Raw genomic sequence first — 6,000 nt, forward strand, 5'->3', positions numbered from 1 at the left:
AGCCAGTTTCATCATAGCGCTTGATGGTTTATGCAACTGTACTTCAAGAAACTTTCAAAGTTCTTGAAATTCTCCGCATTGACTGGCCTTCATGTCTTAAAGAAATGATGGACTGTCGTTTATCTTTGCTTATTTGAGCTGTTCTTGCCATAATATGGACTTGGTCTTTTACCAAATAGGGCTATCTTCTGTATACCACCCCCACCTTGTCACAACACAACTGATTGGCTCAAATGCATTAAGGAGGAAAGAAATTCCACAAATTAAAGTTTAACCAGGCACACCTGTTAAATTAAATACATTCCAGGTGACTACCTCATTAAGCTGGTTGAGAGAATGGTAAGAGTGTGAAAAGCTGTCAAGGCAAAGGGTGGCAACTTTGAAGAATGTCAAATATATTTAGATTAGTTTAACACTTTTTTGGTTACTACATGATTCCATATGTGTTATTTCATATTTTTGATGTCTTCACTATTATTCTACAATATAGAAAATAGTAAAAATAAAGAAAAACCATGGAATGGGTAGGTGTGTCCAAACTTTTGACTGGTACAGTATGTATATTAGGGCTGACTCTAATTAGTCATCCAGTCGATTGTTTGGTTGTTTGGCTTTTGGTCAACCGAGATTGTTTTAGTTGTGCGCCCATCTCAGTGAACTAATCCATTGTAGAGGTCTAGACTAAACGCCAGTTTACTTACGCTTGATTGCAAAAGGTGGTTGGAGGCTCCATATGGAGGGTTTCACGCAATTGCAGAGCTTCCAGAGCCATGCAGAGGCCATACCGAGCTCTTGTACTGCATTGCCATGCACCTCACAAATGTTGTAGCATGATTGGTTAACGGTAAGTGGGGGCGGTACATCCTGTAGAAAACACAAACTCACTTCCTTGACAAAAGCTCTGCACTGCTCCGTGAAGCGCAAGAAGTATGAATGTGTTGACGTCTTTTTAAAATGCTTTTACTCCTTTTTCGTGATATCCAATTGGTAGTTTCAGTCTTGTCCCATCGCTACAACCCCCCTACGGACTCTGGAGAGGCAAAGGTCGAGAGCCATGCATCCTCCGAAACACGGCCCTGTCAAGCCGCACTGCTTCTTGACATACTGCTCGCTTAACCCGGAAGCACATATGTGTCGGAGGAAACACCGTCCAGCTGACGACCGAAATCAGCTTTCAGGCGACCGGCCACAAGGAGTCGCTAGAGCGCGATTGCCAATCTAATCTAATGTTTTGCTTTGGCTTTGCAGGACCAACCCTGCCAAGCAGGCTCAGAATCTTGAGGGGGCGGTACTGCTCTAGAAGGTCTCTGACCGCATTTTGGCTGCATACAGGCCATTTACAGCAGGCCCATAAAACAGATGGGACTTCTCCTTAGTATCTGGGTTGTTCAGGTGGGTGTCTAGGGTATAGGGTTGTGGACATTTCCATCAATATAGGACCCATAAATATATAAATTAGATGTATAATTTATTTTAAAACGCTGTTCCACCATGATGACAATAAATAAATAAGATGTTTAATTCGTTAGTTATATTTGAAGATAGAAAACTATATTTTTTTGTTATCTGTATTATTACAATCCATAACAGGGCTAGAATTGTGTTTCATTATTTGCCTCCTCCATGAGAACTTTCGTTTTTAAAATAGCCATGGAGTGGTCTTTTGTGTCTCTGAACAACTGGTTGTCAATATACAATTTATCGACCATGAGAGCTACGCGTTTCCCTTTCAATCTATTTTCCTTGAGAATTGGATACAGAACTTTGCTCTGTTCTGCAATTTCCTTCGGGAACTGGTCATTCATGCCTATTTTTGTGCCGGAAAGTCTTTTACCAGGCTCTGAACCATTTATTTTATCTTTAAAGAAAGCTAATTTGGCAACAATTTGGCGTTCATACCTCTGCCCTCAGCGGTGTACACGTTCGAGTTGGATCTGAAGCACTGTAAGGAGGAACTCTAACTACAGATTCAGGAACTTCTCCTTTCTCTTGGATACCTGTCAGTACCAGATTCTCATGGATCTAGTCTGTATGTCAAGTAAGGCTTCTCTCAGAACGATGTTCTCCTTTTTAAGTTCAATAACTTCGGTTTCAATCTTATTGACTGTCCCTTTTAGCTTGTTTGTATCTTTCTCCAATGTCGCAGCTTTTTCATCACTAATCTCGAGGCCTTCAACTCTTTTATATCCTTACTAATTAGTTCAAGTATACCCAGTTTGTCATTTATTGATTTTAACAGATCGGTTTTGACCTTTACCATTCCCGGTGGTGAAAATATTAAATCATCTGTGTCTGTAGAAGACTCACATTTTCGTTTTGAAATAGGTTCCCCTGTCTTACTCTACATCATGTTTGGGTGTTGATTGTTTTTGCAAAATGTGGCGATATATTTCTCTAGTCTTATGATTTGTTTTGTGTTATCCAGATTGAAGGTTATTACCCACAAGATTGTGTAGTGCTAGTAAACTCAGCAAAAAAAGAAACATCCTCTCATGGTCAACTACGTTTATTTTCAGCAAACTTAACATGTGTAAATATTTGTATGACCATAATAAGACTCAACAACTGAGATCTAAACTGAACAAGTTCCACAGACATGTGACTAAAAGAATTGGAATAATGTGTCCCTGAATAAAGGGGGGGGGGGGGGTCAAAAGCAACAGGCAGTATCTGGTGTGGCCACCAGCTGCATTAAGTACTGCAATGCATCGCTTCCTCATGGACTGCTCCAGATTTGCCAGTTCTTGCTGTGAGATGTTACCCCACACTTCCACCAAAGCATCTGCAAGTTCCCAGACATTTCTGCAGGGAATGGCCCTAGCCCTCACCCTCCGATGATGCAATGACAACAAGCTCAGTGCGATGACGCTGTTGACACACCGCCCCAGACCATGACGGACCCTCCACCTCCAAATCAATCGCGCTCCAGAGTACAGGCCTCGGTGTAACGCTCATTCCTTCGACGATAAACGCGAATCTGACCATCACCCCTGGTGAGATAAAACCACGACTCGTCAGTGAAGAGCACTTTTTGCCGGTCCTTTCTGGTGCAGCGATGGTGGGTTTGTGCCCATAGGCGATGTTGTTGCCGGTGATGTTTGGTGAGGACCTGCCTACAACAGGCCTACAAGCCCTCAGTCCAGCCTCTCTCAGCCTATTGCGGACAGTCTGAGCACTGATGGAGGGATTGTGCGTTCCTGTTGTAACTCGGGCAGTTGTTGTTGCCATCTTGTACCTGTCCCGCAGGTGTGATGTTCGGATGTACCAATCCTGTGCAGGTGTTGTTACACGTGGTCTGCCACTGCGAGGACGATCAGCTGTCTGTCCTGTCTCTCTGTAGCGCTGTCTTAGGCGTCTCACATTACGGACTTTGCAATTTATTACCCTGGCCACATCTGCAGTCCTCACACCTCCTTGCAGCAAGCCTAAGGCACGTTCACGCAGATAAGCAGGGACCCTGGACATCTTACTTTTGGTGTTTTTCAGAGTCAGTAGAAAGGCCTCTTTAGTGTCCTACGTTTCCATAACTGTGACCTTAATTGCCTACCGTCTGTAAGCTGTTAATATCTTAACGACCGTTCCACATGTGCATGTTCATTAATTGTTTATGGTTCATTGAACAAGCATGGGAAACAGTGTTTAAACCCTTTACAATGAAGATCTGTGAAGTTATTTAGATTTTTATGAATTATCTTTGAAAGACAGGGTCCTGAAAAATGAACTTTCCTTTTTTTGCTGAGTTTATTTAGTCTAACTTGCCGATGTTGAATATTACGTTTTTATCTTGAAGTGGTCTTCAAAGCTATGTTCAGTCTGCCATCTTGCTGACTGTGTTCAGTCTTGCTGAAAATAGCTTATTTTTTGTAGATATGAAAACAATAACAGATATGACCTTTCAATCTAAAGCAGCAGATGTCATTTTCAGGATACGTCAATACAGCACAGAAAGCTTAACACCAGACTGGTATTATGGTTGTTCATTAGGTGATGGGAAATATGCAATTATGGCTACAAAATAATATACACTGCTCAAAAAAATAAAGGGAACACTTAAACAACACATCCTAGATCTGAATGAAAGAATCTTATTAAATACTTTTTTCTTTACATAGTTGAATGTGCTGACAACAAAATCATACAAAAAAATAATCAATGGAAATCCAATTTATCAACCCATGGAGGTCTAGATTTAGAGTCACACTCAAAATTTAAGTGGAAAACCACACTACAGGCTGATCTAACTTTGATGTAATGTTCTTAAAACAAGTCAAAATGGGGCTCAGTAGTGTGTGTGGCCTCCACGTGCCTGTATGACCTCCCTACAACGCCTGGGCATGCTCCTGATGAGGTGGCGGATGGTCTCCTGAGGGATCTCCTCCCAGACCTGGACTAAAGCATCCGCCAACTCCTGGACAGTCTGTGGTGCAACGTGGCGTTGGTGGATGGAGCGAGACATGATGTCCCAGATGTGCTCAATTGGATTCAGGTCTGGGGAACGGGCGGGCCAGTCCATAGCATCAATGCCTTCCTCTTGCAGGAACTGCTGACACACTCCAGCCACATGAGGTCTAGCATTGTCTTGCATTAGGAGGAACCCAGGGCCAACTGCCCCAGTATATGGTCTCACAAGGGGTCTGAGGATCTCATCTCGGTACCTAATGACAATCAGGCTACCTCTGGCGAGCACATGGAGGGCTGTGCGGCCCCCCAAAGAAATGCCACCCCACACCATGACTGACCCACCGCCAAACCAGTCATGCTGGATGATGTTGCAGGCAGCAGAACGTTCTCCACAGCAGGTCCAGACTCTGTCACGTCTGTCACGTGCTCAGTGTGAACCTGCTTTCATCTGTGAAGAGCACAGGGCGCCAGTGGCGAATTTGCCAATCTTGGTGTTCTCTGGCAAATGCCAAACGTCCTGCACGGTGTTGGGCTGTAAGCACAACCCCCACCTGTGGACGTCGGGCCCTCATACCACCCTCATGGAGTCTGTTTCTGACTGTTTGAGCAGACACATGCACATTTGTGGTCTGCTGGAGGTCATTTTGCAGGGCTCTGGCAGTGCTCCTCCTACTCCTCCTTGCACAAAGGCGGAGGTAGCGGTCCTGCTGCTGGGTTGTTGCCCTCCTACGGCCTCCTCCACGCCTCCTGATGTACTGGCCTGTCTCCTGGTAGCGCCTCCATGCTCTGGACACTACGCTGACAGACACAGCAAACCTTCTTGCCACAGCTCGCATTGATGTGCCATCCTGGATGAGCTGCACTACTTGAGCCACTTGTGTGGGTTGTAGACTCCGTCTCATGCTACCACTAGAGTGAAAGCACTGCCAGCACTCAAAAGTGACCAAAACATCAGCCTGAAGCATAGGAACAGAGAAGTGGTCTGTGGTCTCCACCTGCAGAACCACTCCTTTATTGGGGGTGTCTTGCTTATTGCCTATAATTTCCACCTGTTGTCTATTCCATTTGCACAACAGCATGTGAAATTTATTGTCAATCAGTGTTGCTTCCTAAGTGGACAGTTTGATTTCACAGAAGTGTGATTGACTTGGAGTTACATTGTGTTGTTTAAGTGTTCCCTTTATTTTTTGAGCAGTATACTTACCTTCCTTGAAAATCCATCTATACCGCCAAAGATGACAAGGTTGTATCTTGAAAAAAAAGCATTGGAATTAAAAGTGAAATGTTTAACCTAATAACCTGCTTCATTATTTATTTATTACCAGTTGATCATGAACAATTCCAATTTCATACTTCATTGAAAATTTGTCTTCGAAGAAGTAAGAATAAAAAGTTTCAATAACTGTCACGTTCTGACCAATATTTAGGTGTTATTTGTATTATATTTTGGTCAGGGCGTGGCAGAGGTATATTTGTTTTTGTATTTTGGGGTTTTGTGTGTGGTGTAGTGGGGTGTTAGTTGTTGGTATAGGTTCTAGGTTTGTTTTTCTATGTATAGTTAATTGGGGTTGGACTCCCAATTGAAGGCAGGTGTGTTGA

The sequence above is a fragment of the Salmo salar genome, chromosome ssa27 (genome assembly GCF_905237065.1).
Source record: "Salmo salar chromosome ssa27, Ssal_v3.1, whole genome shotgun sequence".
Lineage (NCBI taxonomy): Eukaryota > Metazoa > Chordata > Actinopteri > Salmoniformes > Salmonidae > Salmo > Salmo salar.